The sequence below is a fragment of the Bos grunniens genome, chromosome 25 (assembly GCF_055505025.1).
Source record: "Bos grunniens cultivar Pamir isolate PY7600 chromosome 25, Bosgru_T2T1.0, whole genome shotgun sequence".
NCBI lineage: Eukaryota > Metazoa > Chordata > Mammalia > Artiodactyla > Bovidae > Bos > Bos grunniens.
Window position 1 is genome coordinate 36,582,249 of NC_141189.1, and position 27,351 is coordinate 36,609,599.

Here is a 27,351-nt window from a genome sequence, read left to right on the forward strand (position 1 = left end):
GGTTGGGCTTGGGCCCGTCAAGGCCACGCTATTGAATTATTGACAGGCGTTCACCGTGGTGCAAGGGGAGAGCGAACCACAGCCTCGGCTCAATAAAGATGAAATGGAAACCCTCTCTGAAGCCGACTTTAGCACGTTAAAGGAGTTTTAATGGGCTGGTTTAAAATTCAGTAAGAGAATGCATTAGGCTGATTATAGTTTCAATGGCTAAATGCAGGCACGCACATGAGTTTGGGATGCCGAAGGGTTTACAAATGAGTGGGGAGCCTGTCAGGACGAATTACGCCCTCTGAAAGGCAAGCATGTGTCCGGGTGTGTTCTAGTCTGGTTTCCAGAACGGTTAACTTCCAGGCCCTCTATCCTTGATCCCCTTCTGTCCTGTCAGCTAAACCTGCTGGTCTGGATGTCATAGAAGCCTGCAGTGTTATCCTCACCACTTGGGCTTTAAAAGACCAAACCATGGAGTGCACCTAGCCCTCCGTGGCTTTTCCTCCTTGCAATCTCACTCATAACCTCCATCCCCACTCCAGGCAAGAGTAAGGTGTCTCTCCTATCAGCCTCCTATGAGAGAGCTTGAAGAACCGTCGCCAGCTGGTGTCCCCCGGTTAGCAAATTAATATTAACAATCCCAAATTTTTCTTACATAATCTCCTTTCTTCTTCAAATTTCCACCTGCCAAGACTTACTTGTATTTTAATAGCTGATGTCAGACAAGCCTCGTAGACCGGGGCCCATCTCAGAACTATAATTTTAAATACAATGAGACGCGCACGCATCAACTGTCGCCTTGACGTGCAGGAATGATTCCACGTGGACTTGTAAAGTGCATCCTAAGAGCTTCAAAGACCGAGCACATTTTAAAAGAATTTAAATGGATGATCATGGTTTGCTTTCCTTTATAAAAAAAAATTTTTAAAAGCAATTTGTCTAATGTGACCCTCTGTTCATCTTTCTTCTCCGACTTTGCTTCCAAGGGGTTGCCTCCTGTCAAACTGCAGAAAGGGCCAAACAGCACATCTAAATCTGTGTTCATTTGCCTTCTGCGGGATTATCTTTGCCACGGTGAGCAGTATAAGTAAGTCAGAGATGCTTCTCAGGGCTGCAGGAGGCGGCTAATCTCCAGACAAATATTTAGAAGGCAGCTTTGCCGATTCCGGCCCTTAATCGTTTCCAACTGATTTGACTTATTCTAATTACAGCCTTTATGTTATAAAAGCCATTTTTGTGTTGCCGGGGAGCAGTTTCATTGCAAATACATGAAATTTTGCTGAGTTTCCCGTTCCCATGTTGATTATGGAAATGGTACTCTGCAGCTTGGCTCTAATTAGAAAAACACACTGCGTGGAATGTCAACAATTTTTAACATTAATAACGCATTGGCAATGTCCTTTTGTCTCTCTTCACGGCCTTTCCACAAAGGCTAACACCTGAGAGCCTAGGCTCCACTCTGCTGGAGGAGGAAGAAGAGGAGGAGGAGGACATGTTTTCCCCAGAGAGGATGCACCGGGACTACCCCCTCCATCCCCTAAAGTGGGGACAGCTTATTTGAAGAAGTGGAATACTAATTTAATATAATAAAAGCAAGGCGGGGGGGGGGAGAAAATTAAATTCTAGCATCCACGTGCTTGCTAAGTCATTTCAGTCAAGCTCGACTCCTTGCAACCCCATGGACTGTAGCCCACCAGGCTCCTCTGTCCATGGGATTCTCCAGGCAAGAATGACTGGAGTGGGTTGCCATTCCCCCTCCAGGGGATCTTCCCCACCCAGGAATCGAACCCACGTCTCTTATGTCTCCTACATTGGCAGGTGGGTTCTTGACCACTAGGGCCACCTGGGAAGCCCCAGATTCTAGCACAGTTGAGGGTAATGCATTTGTTTCACAACCATGAACTTGAAACAGTCTAGGCCAGCATCTGTAAAAAAGCAGATTAAATCGGTGTGATGTATGTGTTTCAGGGAGTCTTTTGGTGTCACGAGGCTTTATGTGTTGGGAGCATCTCAGCAAAGAGATCTCAGTGTGATTGTCTAGATACCACACTAAGAGTGGAGGAAAAACAGGGCTAGACCTTTAACCTCACTGAGCCTCAGTTTTCTCATCTTTAAAATGGGGGTGATCAGGCCTGACTTTGCAGGGTTATAGTTAGGATGAGGTATAATGCAGTCCTCTTGCACCATGTCATAAATGCATATCCATCCAGTTGTTTTGGAGAGTGAACTGCTGGATCTTATATAAATTGCAAATGTGCCTAGCTCCAGAATAGGCCATTCTACCTCTTGTAAAATATCTGACAGGAAGCCATACACGTAGGTTTAAACACATTCATTTAAGTTTGCCTACTGAAACACTTAGAGATACAAATAAAGAGTAGGGAGAAAAAATTGAAAATCACATAAACATCGACTAAAGGAAAAGCTGTCTATGGTCCATTGTTCAAAAAAAAAAAGAAGAAGAAGAATGCCACTGGAAAAATGTATATGGCTTGGCCAAACTACAGGAGCATTTTAAATTGGAAAGGTTCTGCCAATTTTCCCTCCAAAAAGGCGGTCTTGAGTTATGCTCCCATCAACAGAGTTGTCTGTACACTTGGAGAGAAGGTTTCATGAGATAGGAGGGTTCAGGCCATCCCCTCCCCAGAAAAAATGTACCAGAGAGGGAAAAAGAAAATGTTACAACTGACAATCATAGGGGAGAGAGAAGAAAAAAGGTTGCTGTGTGATAGAAGAAAATAGCTTGCTACGATGATAGTGAAGCATTGCGCCAAGGAGTGCCTTCTTTGGTTATATTCATGGGGAAACACACACACACACACATGCGCATGCACACACATACTCCATAAAGCGGCAACTCCTGAGGTTAAAACCCAAACTTCTGCATGCCAGAGTAGAACTCAGGCTTTCTTTCAGACAGGATCTGAAGCTGTGGCTAATGTTCGCTGGATGATGGAGACCTTTAAAGAATCTTACTTATCCTTACACTGAACCCACAGTCCAACATTTTTAAAGGGGCAGGCACTCTTTCTGGTCGTGAGTTCAATATGCTTTAAGGTGGCTTTTGCAAAAGTTCTGGTATTTTCTAATCAGTGGCCCTTAAACCAGGTCCCTCTTGTGCTTCAAGATCACCAGGGATGCCTACGCTGCCCTCTCTCAGAGGTGGAGCCTAACTTGCCAGTCCTTAAGCGTGGACTGGACACGGTGACTTCCTTTCAAAGAACACAGTATTTGTTGATCAGTTGCTCAGTCATGTCCGACTCTCTGCGCCACCATGGACTGCAGCACGCCAGCCTTCCCTGTCCTTCAGCATCTCCCAGAGTTTTGCTCAAACTCAGGGCCATTGAGTTGGTGATGCCATCCAACCATCTCATCCTCTGTCATCTTCACAGTATGGAACACATACCATGAACACAGTATGGAAGGGGAGAGGAAAAAAAGAGTAAGTCCACAGTGGGGGAGTCTGACAAACTGCACCTCATCCAGGTGATCAAGGAGAACATCTCAACAACGATAATCTGATAGTACATGCCCTTGATAGGATGTGATGAAAATGGTACTTGACCTCTGTGATCTTCCTCCCCCAGCCCATGACCTGAGTCTAACCATGAGAAAAAACATCAGACAAACCTACCTTGAAAGACATTCTATACAATACCTGACCAGAATTCATCAAAACCATTAAGATCATCATAAAAAAAAAAAAGAAAAAATAGTCCAAGAGATTGTCACAGTCAGAGGGGAGTTAAAAGACATGGATACCAGGGGTTTTCCCTGGTGGTCCACTGGTAAAAAGAATCCATCTGCCAATGTCAGGGACATGGGTTCGATCCCTGGTCTGAGAATATTCCATATACTGCGAAGCAACTGAACCCATATGCCAAAAGGACTGAGCCTGCACACTAGAGCCCGGGAGGAGCAACTATGACCCTGCACACCCCAGAGCCTGTGCTGCCCCATGAGAGAAGCCACCTCAATGAGAAACCTGCTCTCTGCAACTAGAGAAAAGCCCGCACAGCAACCAAGAGCTCGTGTGCCCTAATGGAGACCCAGCGCAGCCTTAAGAATAAATGACATGGTGACCAAATGTACGGATGGGGCCCAGGAACAGAAAAGGGACACCAGATTAGAACTTAAGGAAATCTGAATAAAATATGGACTTTAGTTAGCAATAACGCATCAGACTTGGTTCATTAGCTGTGATAAATGTACCATCGCCATATAAGACATCCACGGCAGGGAAAGCTGTGTGCAGGGTCCGTGGGAACTCCCTGTATCAGCTTTGCAACCTTTCTGGAACTCTCAAACTCTTCTGAGACAAAAATTGATTCAAATATGCCAAACTTCAGGGGGCTCCTGAGAATCTCTGAGAGATACAGGCCCGCAAGGCAGGCTGCGTGCGTGCTGGCTAAGTCACTTTGGTTGTGTCTGACTCTTCGTGACCCCTATGGACTATAGCCCGCCAGGCTCCCCTGTCCATGGGATTCTCCAGGCAGGAATACTGCAGTGGGTTGCCATGCCCTCCTCCAGGAGATCTTCCCAATCCAGGGATCCAACCTGCATCTCTTGCGTCTCCTGTGTTGGCAGGAGGGTTCTTTACCACTAGCTCCACCGGGACCCTTGCTTTTTGGCCCTTTCCTCATTTCCCAGGTTCATCTCCTGCCTTATCTTCTCCAACACCGAGATTCAGCGTATCCCATGCGCTCCTTTACCACAAGGCACCCCTGATCTTTCTTCCTTTATACCTGGTTAATCCCTTTCAGTGTCTCTAAGATCATTCAGCCTTGACCTCTCCAAGAGCAGCTTCCAACAGTATTAATTGTTCATCGTCCACACTCTCATTAATACCCTGTCCAAAATTCTACCTCTTCAGTTCATAATTAATTGACTAACATAGCTGTCTACCACACTTCTCTGAGCGCCTTCACAATTGGTCTCCTTTATCTTTTTCTGTCACTGGGCTTAGCGCATGGTACCCAGCAGATCTGAAATAAGTATTTTTAGGCTGAATGGATGAAAGGAGAAACAGAGGAGTGGACGGATGGGTGGATGAATTAGTCTGTCTCTGCTCCCTGTGTGCTGTGTGTGTTCAGTCACTCAGTCGTATCTGACCTTTGTGACCCTATGGACCTGCCAGGCTCCTCTGTCCATGGGATTCTTTACACAAGAATACTGGAGTGGGTTGCCATTTCCTCCTCTGGGGGATCAGCCCAACCCAGGGATTGAACCCATGTCTGCTGTGTCTTCTGCACTGGCAGGCAGGTTCTTTACCACTGACCCACCTGGGAAGCCCCCAACCAGGAAGCAAACCCGTCGGTGCCCCCTGAGGTGGAAGTGTGGCGCTTTAACCACTGGACTGCCAGTGAAGTGCCAGGAAAGAGCTACTTTTGATGGGCTGACCAGGGAAGGCTTCTTCGAGGATACGATATTTAAATTAACAGCTGAGGAATGAAGAGGGCGTGAGGGAAGGGGAGGCAGGCTGGCTGGTGCAAAGTCTGTGGGATCCCAGAGGGCTACAGCATGAGAAAGAAGCCAGGGTGGCTGAGGATGGGCAAACAGGACACAGAGCCTCCAGGGACAGGAAAACGACTGGGCCTCCGTCCACCGGAAGCTGTGCCTGCCAGTGGCTCCAATTCACAGGGCTATGTTGATAATGTTAACACCAAGGGACACCAGGGAAAAGCCTGGCCCTGCTCAGCTGCCTTCCTCCCGCCGTGTGGACCCCATCCTCCAGCACCTACTCCCTCTGCTGTCACGCACTCCTCTCCACGCATCCGATCCTCTATTCTACCAGAGTGGACGTCCCACAGTAGGAAAGAGAAAAGAAAAGAAACGTCAGTACGACTTGAATTGTTGTTATGGGTCAGGCGTTGTTCTGGGCCTTTTTAAAAAATTATTGATTTGGCTGTGCCAGGTCTCATCTGTGGCACACAGCATCTTCAGTCTTCGCTGTGGCACGTGAAATCTTTTAGTGGTGCCATGTGAACACTTCGTTGAGGCGTGTGGGATCTAGTTCCCTGACCAGGGATCGAACCTTGGCCCCCTGCATTAGGAGCTCAGAGTCTTAGCCACGGGACCACCAGGCAAGTCCATGTCCCGTGCATTTTATTACCTGTGTGGGGATGTTATTAATGTTACTGTTACTAGTATTATAACAATGCTTATGAATATCCCCATTATAAAGATGGGTAAGACTGAGGCTCAGAGAGCAGAATTAACCTCCAGAACAAAAAGCCACAATACAGTTGCATGAAAATTCAAAGACAAATCATATGACCCCAAAGGTTGGTCCTTATCATTAGATAACAATTTCCATAAGACAGATTTGTCTGAGGCAAGTGTTTACTCAACAGCAAATTTTACAGAGCAATGACCACGAGCCAGGGACAATGCTAGGTGTTGGCCCAATAAACTGAACAAAAGAGATCCCTGATTTTAAGGAAAAAGAAACCCAGTCATATTAATACAAAATGATACGAACATCTGGCAGGTGTGTATACGACGGAGATTCAGATTGGGAGAAAGTGACGAACTCAGTCTGAGGCCACCCAGGAGAGGCGATAGTTGAGCACCAGCTTAGCTGAGCGGTGATAACCTTACAGACGAGAGAATGGAAGAAAGGACATTCTTGAAACGTAAAAACACATTTGCCATGAGTGCCCCTGGCATGTTCCCAGTTAAATAACTTGGGCAGCGGGATGAAAGGCCAGAGGCAAGTAGCCAGATGATAAAGGGTCTCAGGAATCTGCTAAGGATTAGGGACTTCCTCCTGAATATGGTGAGAGCAGACTTCATCACTGGTGGTCCAGTGTTTAAAAATCCAGCTGCCAATGCAGGGGACATGAGTTCAATCCCTGGTCCGGGAAGATTCCACATCCCGCGGGGCAACTAAGCCTGTGTACCACAAGTAGTGAGATGAGACCGCTCGCCCTAGAGCCCATGCTCCACAAGAAGAGAAGCCACCGCAATGAAAAGCCCACGCCCCGCAGCTGGAGAGTAGCCCCTACTCGCCGTGACAAAGACACAGCATGGCCAAAAATAAATAAACTTAAAAAGATGCTGAGAGCCACTTGTGGGTGTCAGGCAAGGAGGCTGGGGCTCGATTCACACTAGCAAGGGGCTCGCCAGTGAGTGCCAACCACGTGTGATTTGGACCAACCGCAGCAGCGTCTCTTGGAATCTGTTACGATGCAAGTCTTCTGGCTCCACCCAGACCTACTGAGTGTGAAACTCCTGAGGTTTTAACAAGACCCCCAGGGGAAGCTGATGTGATGCTAGATGCTCACCTATGGGAACCATAGACCTACCCCGCTCTCTGCCAGCTTCTCCCTCCTCCTCCACAGCTCACAGGATTGGCTTCATCCCTGCTGCCTCTCCCAGGTCCTTACATAAGACAGGAAAGCATGAAGCTTGTCTTGTCCCTGCCTTGCAGTCAACCCACAGCCCCCCAGGCGGCCCTCCAGCCCAGGGACCACCTAATTTTCTGGGGAGAGGCCCTCACTCTTGACCCATCTCTTTGGTTTTGCCGTAAAGATTTACAAATCTCTCTCCCTCCTCCCTGGTTTTCCTTGCTGCTCAGGGAGCCGGAGGGCAGATGACGGATGCCGTTCGGGAACTCTGGCTGGTGCTGGAAATGATCATTTGCTAAGTGCCTTGCTAATGCATTCAGAGGTGGCGAGTTAATAGGAAAACTGGTCTGATTCGGCAGGCTGTGCCCACCGTGACCTAGAGCTGGGTGTTAAGTGGTGACGGGCAACTCCCCCCTAATCACCTCTTGTTAGCTGCAACTATAGGCAAATTGCTAGCGAGGATTAAGTGGGGAGACTATGCCAGGATCACTGTCAAGCAGAAAAAAAAAGACTCAATTTGTAGAGCAATCACGACTCTGTAATCACTTCCTGAAGAGCTCTTTCTGGAGATGTTTGCCTTTGGAAGGTGAAGACCCTCCCTAGAGGAAGGTGGGCTGAGAATTGCAAGCTGGCTTTTTCTGGAGCATTCTGAAAATAATTTCTTCCCCCATCCACCCACACAAGGAGATAAGCCTCACCTTGAATAGCGCTCTGCCCCCAGGGTTCTCTGGCTTCAAGAATGAACACCAAATGTGCATAAACAACTGATGGGAGTTCTCCCATAGTGAAAGGGAAAGTCATTCAGTCCTGTCCTACTCTCTGAGACTCCCAGAGACTATACAGTCCAAGGAATTCTCCAGGCCAGAATACTGGAGTGGGTAGCCGTTCCCTTCTCCTGGGGATCTTCCCAACCCAGGGATGTTGAAACCCAGGTCTCCCGCATTGAAGGTGGATTCTTTACCAGCTGAGCCACCAGGGAAGCCCCTCAAACATAGCACCTTTCTGTAAACGGAGTGTCTGGGAGGAAGCTTTGGGAAGAATGGGGGGAAGCAGATATATAGTTTAACACTTTGCATCACATCCCTGTAACATAGAAACAAATTAACCATGTAATACAGTCATCCTTCTACATCTGCTTGGGATTGGTTCCAGCAACCTGGTGGAACCCCAAATTCATGGATGCCCAAATCCTTTCTATAAAATGGTGTAGTATTTGCATACAACCTAAACACATTCCCCTTTATCCTTTAAATCATCTCTGGATTACTTAAAATACCGAAAACAATGTAAATGCTATGTAAACAGTTCCCTGAGTGTGGCAAATTCAACTTTTGCTTTTTGGAACATTCTGGAATTTTTTTTTTCCCAAATATTTTTGGCCCATGATTGGTTGAATCCACGGATGCAAAATCAGGGCTAGGAAGGGTCGACTGCACTTTAGGAAGCATTAGACAACACTAGAAAGAGGGGAAAAAAAATGTGCTGGAAGAGTATCCTGTCCCTCCCTAGTTCAAGGGAGATTTTTTAAAAAAGCAGTGCTAGACAGGACTAGACATCTTTTCTAAATGTTTGGAGTCTTTACCAGGTTGGAAAACAGCTCTTTTCAACCTTATTCTTGGGGCTTAACGCCTTCATTATTTTCATACATCTGGAGAAGTTTGGTAACGGAATAAACTAGAGGGATCCGTGTGATCTGAGATGAAACATTCTGAAACTTGGAGAAAAAAAGAGATTGCCAGAAATGAGTGGATATGTGAAACTAAAATGTGATTCATTCAGATAGCAATGTTAAAGTCCTTCGAAGAAGGGGTCCAATCCTTTGCAATTTCCCAAGTAGAAACATGTTTTGAGGAAGCTTCCTGAAACTGGATTCACTGGCAGGCTGCTGTCAAGAAAGGCAGGGGGAACGAGAAATGGGGAGGGTGGGGGGACAGATGGGGGATGGGGTGAAAAGCCAGCCCATCTATTACTCATCGTGTATTACTCTTCCCCTCAGAGATTTCTGAAAAGTCATAGTGAAAGGAAAACTAAACCCCACTCATTAAACATGCGTTGTGTGAATCTGCATGTTCCAAATGAAGCATGAACCTCTGCTGGGGTGGCAGCTTGTGTTTCAAACCATAATTTTCAAAATTTTCTCTTAATTGTCCAGATGAAATGATATCCCACCCAGACAAGCCTTTCCCAGACCAAAAACAAAAAAAAATCAGCATTTACCATAAACAATACACTAATTTTAAAAAAAGTTCCCTTGTGTATTTCAAAATAATCAGAACGGGAGAGTTATATCTCTGTCAAGTATCATGCACCCAAACTTATAAACATCCCATCTGCTTTGGAGTAAAATTTATCTGAGTTCATCTCCAAATTTCACCTCTCAATGGACACGGTCAAAATAATTCCTGTCATTCCCTGAGAAAGGAAACCGAAGACAAATTCATCAGGGCTTCAACATGATAATCTGGGTGGTGGCTCCAGCTGACACTATTTTCGGCTTATCCGTTTACCTGCTTGTTTGTTTCTGATTGGCTACAAATGGTCAGACTTAAGATATTCCTTAAGATACTCCTTCCCTATGGAGTTCTGAGTTCTTTCTGATGCTGTGTGCCCTGCCACAGACTAGATATACACTCAGGTGGTCAACCGAAGCTTGTGGGTGGGGAAATGAGTTGAACATACAGGTCTTAACAGCGATCTTAAATTGGATCAAACAGAAGTGAGTGTACATTCAGCACTGTTTCAAAACACTGTGATAAACCCCGTCCCTGAAACTGAAGTCATTAAAACACTGCATCCTTCTTTTTAACCGAAATTCACTACTTAAAAAGCTCCAGATGCTTAAAAAGAGAGAGGGGGAAAAAAAAAAAAAGACTCAGAATAAACCAAAGGAATAATCAGCTTGGAGGATTTTTCCTGCCTCGTGCTTAAGTTATATAAATAAAGAGAACAATTAATGTCAACTGCCTTTTATTCTCCATTCTATTAGCTTTGGGGAGCTTCAAGCTAATCTCTCCACAAAGAGGGGACATCCTGGGATTAAAACACAAGGTTTTCTGCAGAAAAATGGGCCCGCCAGTCAAGACAGCTCAGGGAAATAAGACATAGCGCTTCCTCCACTCTTCTGCGACTGAATCAAACGGATTTCCAGGAGGGCAGAAATTCAGAGAGAAGGAAAGAGATCCCCCAAGCAGGTGAGGAGAGATCTGGGCAGAACCTCTGGACGTGGAATGCGGAAGGCCGCCCCTTTCTGCTCCTTTTATACCAACCAGGCACATGAGTAGGTCAGCGAATCAAAACCCAGAAGTCCCCCCAAATCACAGGCACAGGATCAACCCCCCCCACCCCCAAATCACAGCTGCAAACTCTCCTGGGTTCACAATCAGCAGGAAGCACTCCTTCCCAAGGGTGTGAAGGTCTAGGCAGCAAACCAGGGGTCTAGACTGTGATGGGAGCTTGGGTGCAAGGCTCCCCGATGCACAACCTACCCCCCGCCCCCAGCAATCTCCCAACTCCCCCCTTGACTCCATTCCAGAGTTCTGCCATCAGATAAAAGCTTCATTCTCAATACCTTTTAGCACGAGAGCCTGCATCACCTGTCATTATTCCCCCCTTTAGTTTTTTTTGCAACATGCACACTCTTTGCCTCTAGAAGTGGTGAGCGAGGCCATTAGTTAACTAAAAGGAACCACAGCTCTCAAGGCAGCCGAAGCTGGGGCGGGCTGGGAGGCAGTCTCTCGGTAACCTGGTCTTGCTTTTTTGGGAGGGTCACTGCTCACCGAAGGCCAAGCTTGTGCTGATAATTCAGCAGTGTTCAAACTCCCCAGGATCCGTTTCCTCTCTCCCTCTGTCTCTCTCTCCTGCTTTCACAGACAGAATCCCCGGTGGGAGGCGATAAACTCACCCCAGGTGTGAAGCCAGCCGCACAGGTGGGGTGGCCAGGCGTCAGTGGGCAATGCTAGTAGTGAGCTCCATGAGAGGAAAGGTGAGCCAGAGGGCAGAAAAGGAGGGATGGAGAAGCTTGGCAAAAAGCACAGTGGAAAAAGGCAGGAGGAAAAGCATCAGGAATGTGTGCAAAGGGGGAAAAAAATAAGGCAAAGGGGACGAGAAATTAATAATCCAACAAGCAGGTTTCCTGCGTGTTATTAATCACACCGGTTCGCCCAAGCTGCAGAGAAACCTAGCGCTGCACATGGGAGGGGAGGGTTTTCAACACCATTGGCCGCCTCTGCTCACTCCTATACATCTCAGCCAATCCTTCCCGTGCCTTAAGGTACAGATCTATCCAGGACTGCAGTTCCAAACCCCTGGAAGATGAGAAATTGGGCTCCGTGGTTGAGGCACTGCTCCGGCCGGTTAATGCACTATAAACTTTATTTGAGCTGACTTCTCATCTGATCCCCCAGTGACGAGGTCAGGGAGCGCGAGCAATTCCACCCCAAATCATACCATAATCGAATTGCTGCCTATTTCCCGAACCTATAATGAAAAAGGCAACCGAAATAATGCAGGTAATGTCGGCGGCCTCCCCTGCCTGTCGGACGTTATTACCTCCGATTGCTTGCCACCATTTCCCCGGGACTCTAACAATGAATATATTTCACAGCTCACTTGCTCTCCTGTGTGGGTGGCATGGTATAGACACCTACATGATCTGAAAGGGAATCTAAGACAATACTGCTGTTTCTGAGCGCCGCGCCTAACAGCCTGTTGGTGGGAGAGGCATTTTTATCAAAGCACTTCACACACACACACACATACACACCCTGACCTGATGGGGTCCGGAGTCCCAGACTCTGCCCAAACCAACTCAATCTCTGTCTCTTTAAGTCCCCAGCTTCATCACCTACAGCATAATAACCCAGAGTGTGACTCCTTTATCACGCAGATGCTCTGAAGGTTTTTATTCTATTTTCTCCCTCTGAATAAAATGGGACAGAAAATGGCTTTAGGGACTGGACAGGAGACAAAATAATGTGTGCGTGCACCCTACCTGAAAAACGCCTCTTAAGCACTGACAGCTCCTTAGAAAAAGAACACTTAAAAAAAAAAAAATCAACACTCTATTTGCATGCCCTTAAAAAGCAGAATTCAGCACCCCATCATCTTTTTGCTTCTCAGAGAAGTGCTGACCGCAGCACGACACAACGGTCCAGATTCAGAGACTCCGAAGGAACCATCCAGACAGCCTACTCAGCTGTGATTTGTAGGGCTGCCCTTTGGCGAATGAAGGCCACCTCCAGACCGGTGGAAATGTGACATGGGATACCAAGTGTGCCTGATTTCTGGAGATGCTCTCTAACAGCGCCCCGGTAGGCTCCCAGCCCTAGCATTTATTCAAACCAAACTTGTGGGTTTGGTTGAACCAGAGCAGTGGCTTTGAAACTTAGAAAAGCCATTTATACCTTGGAGATATTCCATGTGTCAAGCCATCATCATCAAATGCTGGGCAGGCACCTTGGAAATATTTACGGGAGGCGGTGGCTCAACTGGTAAAGAACCCATCTGCCAACACAGGAGATTTGCAAGAGACGCGGGTTTGAGCCCTCGGTCAGGAAGATCCCCTGGAGAAGGAAATGGCAACCCACTCCAGTATTCTTGCCTGGAAAATTCCATGGACAGGGAAGCCTTGGTAGGCTTACAGTCCATGGGGTGGCAGAGTCGGACACAACTGAGTGTACATGCACAGGTTGCATGACTCTGGACACTTGGACTCGTGAAAGCGTGCCTTCAGGTAGCAAACAAAGAGACTACAAATACATCTGGTTTAAGAGTCGTACAGGGACCGCAATAGATCAAGTCAGAAACAGGGTCCGTGAACAACATTTTCTTAAGCTTGAATTACAATACAGACACTCTCCTTTATATTTCTTCACTTTGTTTTTCTCCTTCTTTTTCCATTTTTTTTAAAGGGAACTACCCCCTACACAATTTCCATTATACACACATTTATTTCCTCATCTATAAGATCACCTTCCTTACCTTGGCCCTACCTATAACAAGGAAAACCAGACCAAAAAAACTAAGTGCTGCCAGAGGAGGTAAGAGTCAGGTGAGAAGAGTCTATAAGAGTTCATCAGGTGAAGGTCTCCAGTTTTCCCCCTGCAGGTCAGTCCAGACTGATGAAAGGGCAGCACCACATTTTTAAAAAAGATACATGGGTTCAAGAGTGCACGCTGACACACGGACAAAGAATAATTCTTAAAACTACTCAGCACTGTGGGCTATAGAGAACACATCTTATAAGAAGTGGTGGTGGGGGGGGGGGCGCAGGGGGAAATCAATATAAAGGAAAAACATGCTCCAGATGTAATTGAAGTCATACATTTGTACATGACTTCTGCTATACGCCCAATTACTGCTATTTATCAAAAAGCAGACAACATTGAACCTGGCAGCATGAAAAACAAATTTTACTAAGTCAGAGGGGGGAAAAAAATCATCTGAAAGAGAAAGGGTGGGGGGAGATACAAATAATAAATAATTCAATATTCTCAAGGAAAGCTCTTGGAGAAGAGGCTTGGTTGATTCGAACATCAGACATGGGTCTGACAAGAGATGTATCGATTGGGACAATTCTATCGTTATTATCCCAGCCGGAGTCCTTCACAAAAGCTGCTCTTTTTGCTCCTGTTTTTACTGCCGTAACTACCAGCCTCCTTCTTCTACCTCGGCCTCTTTGAACTGGTATTCATTACAGCTTAAATCTTAAGCCTACGCATAAGATCATAAACAGATTCTGCGTCTCATGTTTGGCGCCGGCAAAGGGCTCAGCTTTCCTAAAATCTAATCGGACGGCAGGCTATTCACAATCTGCGGAGGATTTCCACACTCGACGAAATAAGTCGGCCGCCCCATCTGTATAATTACCAAGGCAGAATATTTAGATTCGAGCAGGAGCATATATCCGAAGCAAATATGACCCATATCTAACAAAGAGTTTGCCAAACGCTGAACAGAAGAGCTGACAACAAATGTATTCCTCGTTTGTTACTTTCAAGGCTATGAAAAGCAACACTGACAACACAGATCCCTAATGATTTCCTTCTCTTCTGCCCCAACTGAGTTCCAAAAATGTACTTGTTCTCCCAACCAAAACATTTTTTTTTTTTTTTAAAAAAAAGAGCCTTTTGGGTCAATGCAGATCACGAACATACAGCGGTATAATTAGTGAAGGAGGAATACACGTCCGTTAGGCATCTGTGAAACGTGGAACTATGTCTTCAGCGTTCGATGTGTTAATTACAACCAGATAGGAGGTGCCACGGAAAATTAACAGTCTGGCGCAGGCATGAGATGTAAACAGACAAAATAGAGGCTGCTGGAGGGTCGCGAGAGCAAGTCAATTTTGAAGAAAGATAAAAGGGCTGCCATGTCTGTGACGGCTGCGGGGAGGGGAAAGGGCAGTGAACCTTGTTACCATCAGTTAATTAAGCAGGAGGTCCGGGCTTGCATACACCACCACATTTGCCATGGTAATCAGATGCATTATTCAAATGTGCGGGAAAACAAAACGCCATGGCAGGCCTGACAAGGAGCAGCCACCGACGTCAGCTCACCCCAAGGTGCCAGACGCACAAACGCAGAGGCGCCAGCGGGGTTCTGTTCCTGGATGTCTGACCCGTGGGATGGCTTCCTGAAACTCAGGTGGGAGAATGGAGCTGGGCGAGGGGTGAGGAGACACTCTTAAAACTAAATACGTGTCCCCGCCCCAAGGTCTGTTTTCTGGCCAGCCAAAGTGAGAGGCATTGCAGGAAAGGCTGGGCAGGAGCATCAGCTGGTGGAAGACAGGATGGCAACCAATTAGACTGAGCCTACAGTGTAAATGGGGGCTTCCCGGGTGGCTCAGTGGTAAAGAATGTGCCTGCCAACGCAGGAGACGCAGGTTTGATCCCTGGGTTGGGAAGATGCCCTGGAGAAGGAAACAGCAACGCACTCCACTATTCTTGCCTGGAAAATCCCAGGGACAGAGGAACCTACTGGGCTACAGTCCATGGGGTCGCAAAAGAGTCGGACGTGACTTAGCAACTAAAGGACAACAATGTAAATGAGACTTAATGGGTCTGAGAAGGGGTCTCTGGATGACTCATGCCTTAGTTTACAGGGGAGAGAGACAGAGAGAATGTAAGTGTGACCTTGATTCAACATGGTTATCCCCGTTCCTGGGCTTGCAAAATGAAGGGGTAAACCCCCAGCCAATCTCAGATTCAATCTACTGTAGTTAACAGTCTGTGGCCAAGGATAGCTCAGTTTAGCTCATCTGGTCTTTCATCCCCAGTGCATATTGGCCATTGACAGACAATGATCTCAACAGTATCACCACAACACCAGGAAAGTGAGACATTCCTTGTCCCGGGCAGTGACCTGTGATGCCCCATCTCCACCTCTGAGGTCTGACTCACACCCAGAAGGGGCAGTGGTCATTTAAGTGGGTGGAAAGGTTTCTGGACACTCTGCAACACAGGTGAGAGGCAAGGTTGCTTGCCATGCACAATTTTAGGAAATGCCATATCTGGTGAAAACTGGGGGTGAAGCCCTCCCCACCCCACGCCCCCACCAGCCATGGACAATACAAAATGCAGTCTGATAGACTCCGAAAGACCTGCTTTACTCCTGGCAAACCTCTTCCTCCGCTATAACTTTTTAACCAGGATGGGGCCTGGAGGTTTTTCGGGACTGGACATCATATATCAACCCGGTATCCTCAGGCTCAGTATGGCTATTGGACCTGGGTTGGCCTGGGAGGAGCGGTGAGAGTGGGCGTGGGAACTGATAGGAAATACTGATAGAAGTGTCTCGGCCTCCAGCAGCTGAGTTGGAGCTGGAACTCTTGCAGTTCCAGCTGATCAGGAGACCGTCAGGAGACAAGGAGACAATGATCCGGAGACTGTCCCCGGGGGTGAGAGAAGAGGTGCTGGGTGGGGGTGGACTGTGTATGGGTTACACACTGGTGTCAAAAGTGTATCTCATCGCAGTAAATCTGCAGCAAAAGGAAGTGGGAGATGCCAGAGGAACAGAAGGGGAGCAGGAAGCCAAATGGACATCGAGTTCATGAGTTCAGTCATACTGGACTGACTCAGTAACCATTACAAATGCACAGACGTGGAGGAGCAGAAACGCACGTTCCTCACATACTTTTGACAGACGTTCTTGAAATGACAAAATCATAGAGATGGGGAACAGACGAGCGATTGCCTGGCTTTGGGGGCGGGGGGCAAGGCTTCTTGTGATGGAGCTGCTCTGTGTACTGACTGTGGAGGCTGTCGTGGGAACACGCGGGCGATCCAGTGACAAAAGAAAGCGCAGGAACGTCACTGACTCCGTGGAGAATCCGCGTTCTCTGAGGTGGGTGCGTTGGGTCAGGGTCAGTTTCCCAGCTCTGATATTGTTTGATGATTATGCAAGATGCTACCCCTGAAGGCACTGTGTGAAGGGAATAGGAGATCTTTCCTCTATGTTATTTCTTACGACTGCGTGTGAATCAACAATTATCTCCAAATTAAAAAAAAAAAAAGTTTTCAGCAAAATGCAAGTTTAGGACTCAGGCATGGGATTCTCAGGGTCCCTACCTACCAGCCATGAGTTCTTGCACAAATTACTTCTATAAGCACCAGTTTTCTTCTGTCAAATATGGATAAGAATAATGTGTCCTTCAAAGAATCATTGTGGAGGATTGATGAAGTAGTATGTTCTCTATGGTTAGAGAGTCCTTGGTACTTAGTAAGGGTTTGGTAGGTGTTAGTTATTACATTTTTTTTTTTAAACCTGCTTTCTTTTAAACTTTTTATTTTGCACTGGGGTATGTGAAAGTGAAGTTGCTCAGTCGTATCCAACTCTTTGCGACCCCATGGACATAGCCTACCAGACTCCTCCGTCCATGGGATTTTCCAGGCTAGAATACGGAGTGGGTTGCCATTTCCTTCTCCAGGATATCTTTCCAACGCAGGGATTGAACCTGGGTCTCCTGCATTGTAGGCAGATGCTTCACCGTCTGAGCTACCAGGGAAGTCTCTTGGCTTTGGGGAATAGCCAATTAATAATGTTGTGATAGTTTCCGGTGGACAGCACAGGGACTCAGCCATACATATACACGTATCCATCCTCCCCCAAACTCCCCTCTCATCCAGGCTGCCACTGAACATTGAGCAGAGTTCCCTGTGCTACACAGTAGGTCCATTATAAATACAGCAGTGTGAACATGTCCATCCCCAACTCCCAAACTACCCCTTCCCCCATCCATAAGTCTGTGAGCCCATTTCTGTTTTGTAAGTTCATCTGTATCATTTCTTTTCGGTTCCATATATGAAGGATGTCACACGATAGTTTTCCTTTCTCTTTCTCTGTCTGACTTACTTCCGTCAGTATGACAATCTCTAGTAACTGCAAATGGCATTACTTCATTTTTTTAACTTTTAAGGTCAGCATGACCATTAGTATTTACAAGTAGTATCCATATCTATATGGATAAATAAGGACACATCTAAGCTCTGAGTTGCCTTTACTCAGAGATTAAAAGTGTACCTCTTGCCACTAGATTCTCTGATTTTCAATGATTGGGAATGGCGGGTGCTTTCCATAATTCATCACTGACAAAAAAGGATAAGAAGCCTGTTCCGCAGAAGGGCTCTTGCACTACCCACTCCCCAGCATCATCCACTTATAACTTTCCCATCTGATGCAGAGGACACCCCTGCCTCCCCAGTGCAGACCCAGGGTCTCCTGCATCCTTTATAGCAGCCAAAAGAGGTCAAGGTCCACTCCTGGGCACTCAATCACATCTGCTAAGAGCTACTGAAAGGAGCAACGGGGAATAGAAGTCTCTATTCTGATCAAATTAGTTGGACATGGATCAATAGGAAGCCTTGGTGTGTCCGTAAGCTCGGAGCCGGCTGATTCCCGGCATAGAGTGAGAGAAAGAGAGAGTGAGGGGGAGAAATAATATCTGTTTCCTTGGCACAGAGATTTCCTTATATTGAGTCTGTCACTTCCCATTTCTGTTAACAAACTGCTGAATGGAGCTCATCGTTGGGCAAATATTACAGCTCCCCGGAATACAAAGTGGGGGCAATTGTTTCCGACTGGGGGTTTAATAACAAAGAAAAGGCCAGGCGAGAAGGAAGAGATCTGGGGGCAGGGGGACTCTGTCTGCAAGAGGGGGAGACCAGCTCAACAGAGACAAGGTTCAGGAAAGAAGAGAGAAGGCAGGCTTCAGCTTCACTTGCGTCCTCTCTCTTAAACCGCCACTAGCCCAAGATTCATAGCAAGCGTTACTGGGTTCAAAGTTATCATCTCAAATTCATAAAAAGGATGGTTCTATCTTTCCCAGGAGAGACTGCTAGATTTGGAATCGAATAAGTTTGGAAAGAAAGGCCTGGAAAAAGAAAAAAATTGAATGCATTCTCCTTATTTTCTACATTCGTCTACTGGAAAAAGGAATATAGTCATTGTTGGGTGGAGAGGAAATTGTGGCCGTCTTCTTGGTATGCAACAAATCTCCTTGGTGGGGGTTGTCGACTACAAATTGGCACTTGCTGTGCCCACTTACCATCTACCTCTATATGTATATACGTGTTAGCCCCTCAGTCGCGTCTGACTCTTTGCGACCCCATGGGCTGTAGCCCGCCAGGCTCCTCTGTCCATGGGATTCTCCAGGCAAGAATACTGGAGTAGGTTGCCATTCCCTTCTCCAGGGGATCTTCCAAACTCAGGGATCAAACATGGTCTACCGTATTGCAGGTGCATCCTTTACTGTCTGAGCCACCAGGGAAGCCCATCCACCTCTACAAGAATTCAATCACGTGCTGCTGCAGCTGCTGATTTTCAACATCTCCTGAAGAGAGTTCAGGGAGGAGAGCAGAAATGAGGCACTCTGTGCTCCAGGAGGGGAAAACTGGCAGGACGGGTCTTCAGATAGTTAGATATTTTCAGAAGCCAATTTCGAGAGCCCAATTCGTGTATTTCCCCACATCTAGAAAAAGCACTAAAATCCTTCGTGGGGACGAATGTTTCTCGTGATTAGAAGAAACCTTCTGGGAAAATGTGTGCTTGATTGCATGTATTCCCCTTCATCAAAATCAAATATTTACTGAACTTGCCCCCTGCATCTTTGCAGCAGTTTCTCAGAGCTATCTCCCAGGCTGCAGTCCTCATTTTGCCCCAAATAAAAAACTTTAACTGGCAACTCTCACACTGTGCACTTTTTAGTTGATAGGGTAGGGTGCTGGCTTCCCAGGTGGTGTCTGTCAATGCAGCAGACATAAGAGACTCAGTTCTATTCCTGGGTCAGGAAGATCCCCTGGAGGAGGGCATGGCAACCCACTCCAGTATTCTTGCCTGGAGAATCCTATGGACAGAGGAGCCGGGCGGGCTACAGTCCATGGGGTCACACAGAGTCAGACACGACTGATGCATCATAGATGCAGCATGCATGCATGGGTGGTGTATTAGAGAGAGAAAAAAGAGAATACCAGGTGGAGAACCCCCTGTATTCTTCACAATATCAGGGAAGGAAGAACTAGGAACAGTCAGGCTACATACATCACCCAAAGCCTGGAGCCAGAAAAGAGCAGAACCGGGTGTCAAGCCCTGCATGGACCCCAAATTCTGTGCTGATTCCACAGTGCCACTCTGTCTGCCCACTCCAGGGGACTGAGCTGTCTCTGGTTTCGCAAAGATTTATCACCCTGGTGATTATGGACCTCAAGTGTGTTGGCTCATGGCTACCCTCTGGATCTGCATTCTGAACCAGGGCTCCATTGGTCATACAGCCAGAAATTACTTATTAGTCTCGGACTGTCATGCTAGCCAGCGATGCCCGCCAGTAGCTGCACATCAGATTCATCTGAGATTTTAAAATCCCAAATACCCAGCCCCCCCACTCCCAGAGAATTTGCATGGGCAGCCAGGACTGTAAACTGCTGGGCACAGTGATGTAACAAATTTGAAAAATGGAGGCAAAGTGGTGCTTTGAGAGGATTATGACAACAGGGTTGGTAGCAGCATGAATACTGAGAATAACTAAAGTTCAGAATTTTATATGTTAGAGGCTGCAGGGTGTAGCAGAAAGAGCCAACGTCAGCCTTTTACTAGTGATGTGACCGTGTAATGCCTTTAAAACTTTTTGATCTATAATATGGAGGTGCAAGTCTGGAAACCATGACAGACTTTATTTTCTTAGATTCCAAAATCACTTGCAGACGGTGACTGCAGTCATGAAGTTAAAAGACTCTTGCTCCTTGGAAGAATAACTATGACAAACCTAGATTGCGTATTAAAAAGCAGAGACATCACTTTACTGACAAAGGTCTGTATAGTCAAAGCTACTGGTTTTTCCAGTAGTCATGTATGGATGTGAGAGTTGAACCATAAAGAAGGTTGAACACTGAAGAACTGATGCTTTCTAACTGTGGAGGGTCCCTTGGACTGCAAGGAGATCAAGCTGGTCAATCCTACAGGAAATCAACCCTGACTATTCACTGGAATATCTGATGCTGAAGCTCCAATACTTTGGCCACCTGATATGAAGAGTCGACTCTTTGGAAAAGACCCTGATGCTGGGAAAGTTTGAAGGCAGGAGGAGAAGGAGATGACAGAGGATGAGACAGTTGGACGGCATCAGTGACTCAATGGACATGAATTTGAGAAAATTCTGGGAGATAGTAAAGGACAGGGAAGTCTAGCGTGCTGCAGTCCATGGGGTCGCTAAGAGTCAGAAGTGACTTAGTGACTGAACAACAACAAAAGCTTCTCTGGGCAGAGCTGTTATGGAAATTAGAGAAAAAAAAATGGAGAAACGTTGAGCATTGTGCCCAGAATACAGTGGGCATTCAACAAGGTCTACCATATTGGCTGGGAAGTCCATGATTTCTATTAAAAAAAAAGACTACAAATTAAACATGACTACATTTGTGTTAAATTGCGTGATTTCCATTGGGGAAGACCACATTTGAATTGGAGATCGTTTTACAATTTCTCTTTTTATGTAGTCTTTCCAATAATGTCATCTGCTCAGAAAGACCTCCTCTGACTGTGTTATATATTTATCTTCTCACAAGGCTGTACTTCTAGTTTGTATCACTTCCTAGGACCCAGGTATTCATTATGCACTCACTCACCCATCTGTTTAGTCCATGGATCTATCCTTAGCACCAAAAAGCCTACTGGCACATGGAGAGCTGCTACAAACGCCTGTTGACTAACCAAGTAAGCGGATGTGAATGGATGAATTCCTGTAGATCACTGGAATTGGAGTCATTCAAATATCTTTTCCTTTCTTAAAATTAAAAAAAGAAATTCAGCTGCAAGATTTCTGGCATGTGGCATCTTAGGTCCCTGACTAGCCATTGAACCTGCACCCCCCAGCTGCAGGGGAAGCACAGAGTGTTAACCACTGACTGCCAGGGAAGCCCCGCAGACTTTGCTTCTCAATCCATTCCGGCCATGAGTCAGAATCTTCATGGGCCAAGGGCTGGGACTCTGCATTTTGACATGCCGTGCAGGTGATTCTGGACACCAAAGCTCGAGAATCACTTTTCTGGTGCTAGAGAAGAAATTGTCACTGAGTTGCAGAGGTTCTCTTGCTCACGTGTGTGTAACCAATGAATCCTTACAGAAGCTGAAGAGGTGAACACTAACCCCATTTTACAGTAGAGAAACCAAGCTCTTGGATTTTATGAAACACACCTGAGGTCACTCAGCTAGTAACTCATGGCACTGATCGTGGGACCCAGATCTATAGTTACAAAGAGAAACACTTCTTCTGATAAATGGTGCTATTCTCAAACCGAATACTCCCAATCCCCTATTGGAATCCCAGTTGTTTCTGAATCTCACAGTCACTGGGGAAGACTTCACTGATACTTATTTTAAGTATTAGGTCGCCAGTGCATGAAGAACAGCAAGAACAAACATATGGTAGCCAGACAGAGACGAGACTCTACGGAGAACTGCAAGGCGACTTCACAACCAGAGGGAAGGGGCCTCAGTGGTGTTCGCAGCATGGCATCACCTGGGATCTTTCAAGAAATGCAGATTCTCCCTACCTCATCCCAGAGTCAGGATGGGGAATGATGGAACCCTAGGCCACCTCGGTTTCAACAAGTTCCCCTGGGAAGAGGAAGACCCACTTCCTCAGAGAGTGGGAGGGAAAAGAGGGCATTTCAAGGAGGCTGGAATTGTCAGGGGAGAGAAATGGTTTGAGGGTGAGGATTCCTGTTGAGGCAATAAGGAGTCACTAGGCAGAGCTCTAATGTGAAAGTGGTCCAGCTCTGCTTCCTGGAAAAGCTGATGCTAAGAAGCTGCTCAGGATCAGGGAAGCTTGTGACCCAAGTCTGTCTTCCCCATTGTTGCTCAGTCACTCAGTCGTGTCCAACTCTTTGAGACCCCATGGACTGCAGCCCACCAGGCTTCCCTGTCCTTCACCATCTCTTGGAGTTGGATCAAACTTAGGTCCATTGAGTCATCTTCCCTATAGTTTTTATATTTTTTTTTTTTTCGATAAAAGGACCCCATGATTAAATCAGTCTGGGAAACCTGTTTCAAAGCAATGGCACAATTACTTTGATGTTTATGGTGGGACCTTTCAAAGCCATTAACTGACTGATAGAAACCATGAAAATAGTAAATAGAACATTTTATAGTGCTTAGTAAAAACTTAGCAGAAAAACGCTTATTAACAGGAAACATTGGGACTTTTTGGTTATTCCATACTTTTTCTGTATGCTTGTGTGTCTTTTTTTAAAAAAATAAACTTTACTGTAAAATAGCTTTGGATTTACAGAAATGTTGTAAAAATAGTACAGAGGATTTGCTCTGTACATGCTCAGCACCCAACTCCTCCTATTATTAATATATCTTAATAGTACGATACATCTTGCGTAACTGATGAACCAGTGTTAACGCATGTGGAAGTTTGGCTAACCTGATGAGGATAAAAATCTGACTCTTATGCATACCCTTCAATACAACAACGTGTGTGGGTGATTGTTAAAATTCCAATTTGATGGCAACTAACCCATTCTTGGGTGGTGAGCAGTTCCTTGGAGCCTATTAGAACTCTCATGATCAGGGAAATTTGCATACAAATAAAAAAATCTTATTGTCTGAAATCTGAGGAAAATACAGGAACCTCTGTGTAAAGTATCAATATCTCTATAAAACTGTTATCCAACCAAGGGTGTAGGCTGAGGGTTAACAACACAGATCGTAGTATTAGCTGTGTATATGTGTGCGTACTCAGATGTGTCCAACTCTTTGTGACCCCATGGACTCTAGCCCGCCAGGCTCCTCTGTCCATGGGATTTTCCAGGCAAGAATACTGGAGTGGGTTGCCATGTCCTCCTCCAGGGGATCTTCCCGACCCAGGGATGGAACCCACGTCTCCGTCTCCTGCGGCCCCTGCACTGGCAAGCGGAGTCTTTATCACTGCACCACCTGGGTACTTCGTGGGTTTAAGTCTAAGTTTTGTTATTCATATGTAGAGGACTTGGGCAAGATATTCCCACAGCATCAGCATCTTCCTTTGTCAAATGGGGGTCAGAGCAATATCTCCAACAGAGAGTTATTATGTTGGGCCAAAGAGCTGATGCCAGGCAAGAATCACAGCACTGTTACTGGACGAAATGAGTCTAACCAATATAGATTAGCCATTATTTTTACAGAGATGAAGTCGAACACAGGGAATATAACATTTCAGTAGGTCAACAACTGTCAGATGCCAGCGATTTCATAGATTTCCATCTGTCCCTCTCGCCATCATCACCATCTTCATCAAGATCACCGAAGAGGCCAAAATATGACGGAGCTTTCACTAAATGAAGTGACCCCAGAACTGGAGCCAGCCAGCTGTGCCCTGGTGATCTTCCAGGACCCCCCGCATTTGAGAACTGTCAGCATCCCCCCTCATTTCTAACCAGGTTGGGTTGGGCGGACCCCGGACCCCCTCCTCCCATTGACGTCATCGTCTTAAGTCCATTTTTCCACCCTTCATTCCGTCCAGTGGCTGGGACTAAAGAGGACTATCAAAGGTATGGGACCAAAGGGGAATTTCACAGCACCAGGCTCTCAACGGGGAATGTCCGGGAGCAAAGAATGAATGAAACATAATGAAATTTCCTGAATTTTTCCAGAAAATCGAACTTCCAATGAAATCGGAGATGGGAATCCAGGAACAGCCAGAGAGAGAGAGAGAGGAGAGAGAGAGAGAGAGCCAGTCCAGCCGTGATTCGATTATATCCACTGGCAAGTGGCTCCTTATTAAGACCATTCAAACGGATGTAATAGATATCACGCACACATATGTATTCAGTGCACGCACATATAGACTCAGGATCCTGGGAAATAATTGAAACAAGAAACAATAGGCGAGGTCTCTTCCACGGAATCGTGTTCAGAAAGAGTCTCCCTATTTGTTTTCTGTTTACCGCGTTCTGTGACAAGGCTGGGGGGCGAAGGGTGGGGGTGGATGGAATGGAAAGAAGTGCCATTCTCCAATCACTAAAAATAAATACTTGTGTTATATTCTGTTCCCTCTGCAACGAATAAAACAGGCACGAGGGTTTATAATATCAATTCGCAGGGCTCTTTCTGCTCCAGTGAACTGTTACTGAACGGTTCAGAACAAAGCTACAGGCAGATCGGACAAAGCTCTTCTAACAGGGCTGACATTAGGCTCAGCCTGATAAGACGACATCAGAGAGATGCTTGTGTCCCAGACCCTCAGATCACAGCAGCCCGAGACGGAGAGGTGGTCCGGCTGCGGGAATCTGATCACAGAGCCGGTTCCGCTGATCTGGCTTAGAGCTGGAGCGCGGCTCAGGGTTATCGGGTGAAGCTGGATGAGTTCAAGGCGATCTTGTCCTGGCGGTGCATTTAGACATTAATAAGAGCCCAGCCTTGGAAGAAGGGGAGGGGGGAAGGACTGGGGGTGTGGGGCTGCAAAAGGAAAAGAATAAAAGTTCATCTGATAGAACAGCGTGCTGTGTTTCACACGCCCGGATGCCAAGCACCTCCTAAGCCCCTTCTAAAGCCATCCCTGGCATAGAACAACAGTTCTCAACTGGGGACCAGTATCGTTCCGGTTCCTCAGAGACATTTAGCAATGTCTGGAGACAGTTTTGATTGTCATACTTGGAGGGGCTTTTTTTTTTAAAGATTTACTTATTGGCTGTGGTGGATCTTGGTTGCTCTAAGGGCTTTCTCGAGTTACAGCAAACGGGGGCTCCTCTCTAGTTTGCAGCATGCAGGCTTCTTATTGCCGGTAGCTTCTCTTGTTTTGAGCATGGGTTCCAGGTGGGTGCGCTCAGTAGCTGTGGCTCCGGGGCTCAGCTGCCCTGTGGCATGTGGAATCTTCCTGGAGTAGGACTCAAATGGGTGTCCTTAGCACTGCACGGCGAATTCTTAACCACTGGACCAGCAAGAAAGCCCCTGGCAGGGGCACTTTTGACTGGCATTCAGTGGGTAGAAGCCAGGAAAACATAATACAATGCGTAGGATGGCTCCCTCACAACGAACACACATTTGGTACAAAACGTCAATGACGGGGAAACCTGCTCTAGGAGATAGCGACCCTGATTGCCCAGCTAGACGGAGATAAAGCCTTATTAAATTAGATTATCAAGTTAGTTATCGGCAACAACGATCTCAGTCCTCAGTGCAATCGATGGACAGTCTGGACAGGAAAAAGGGTCCGGAATTAGTTGCTTCTCTTCAGCAGATCAAACAGATGGTTATAATTTAAGGATATTTACAGGATATTTTTGGAGACATACTGTTTACTCCCATTCACCCCAGCATGGTGACACTCTCCAATCGTTTGCAGTATTCGACTTCCCGAAGAAGACTCATTTTAACTTTTTTTTTTTTCCGAAATGAACAGAGTCACTTTATAGAATTTCTTCTGCTTTACTGGTATCTACGAGTCACCATGGTGAAGTGCAATTTATCTCCCTGAAACTGTTGGGGAGGGAAAAAAAAATCTAAACAATTTGAGCATCCACCCCAATTGAGATTTTTATTCGTTGCAATAACAAGGGCATTCACTGGATGCTGCTCAAATACCATGATCTGGTGGTGCCCAACTTTTTTGGCAACAGGGATCGGTTTTGTGGAAGTCAGTTTTTCCACGGACCAGGCTGGGGTTGGGGGGAGGATGGTTTGGGGACGATTCAAGTGCATTACATTTATTGTGTACTTTATTATTATTACATCAGCTCCACCTCAGATCATCAGGTATCAGATTCTGGAGGTCGAGGACCCGTGCTATAACCCATGGGCTTCCTTGATGTCTTAGCAGGTAAAGAATCAGCTTGCAATGCAGGAGACACAAGAGACCCACATTTGATCCCTGGAGAAGGAAATGGCAGCCCACACTAGTATTCTTGCCTGAAAACTCCCATGGACAGAGAGGCCTGGTAGGCTATAGTCCGAAGGGTCGCAAAGAGTTGGACATGACTGAGTGACTAAGCACTCACGCATGCTCTAATCCAAAGAATGGGAAAGGCCTGACACTCAAAAGTAGCTGGGCGGTGGTATGCTAGGCGAATCACATTTTCTGAGCTGTCATGGGGAAGTTTGTCAATGTTCCACTGTCTAAAGCCAGTTTCTGAACTTTTATCCATGAACGGCCAGAGAGTAAATATTTTTACGTAAGCGGGTCGTACGTTCTGTTGAAATTACTCAAATCTGCCACGGCAGCGCAAAAGTAGCCATCAACCGTTTGTAAATAAATATGTACATGGCTGCGTTCCAAAGAAATTCTGTTTAAGAAAACGGATTCAGCTGTTGGGCCGTGATCTGTCCACCTCCAGTGAAAGAGAAAACCCTAGAGCTTAACTGAGTCACTGAATCTGCAGTGGGTGTGGACAGCACTTAAAAGTGAGGAGAGTCTCAAGGTCATGACTGTGCCTACTCGTCACCAGTGTATTAAGGTGCATTTCAGCAGCAATGAGCATAATGAAAATGCTGTCATCTTGGGGTCGCTGTAACAGACAGTGCTTCTGCTATATTTCTACTGAACCCT

General features: G+C 46.4%; 1 protein-coding gene across 21 annotated transcripts in view; it reads right to left on the bottom strand.

The window, feature by feature from the left end:
- RBFOX1 (RNA binding fox-1 homolog 1) overlaps positions 1-27,351 on the bottom strand; it is a 2,446,597-nt gene that overhangs the window by 289,474 nt on the left and 2,129,772 nt on the right. The gene's annotated exons all lie outside the window — the stretch shown is intronic.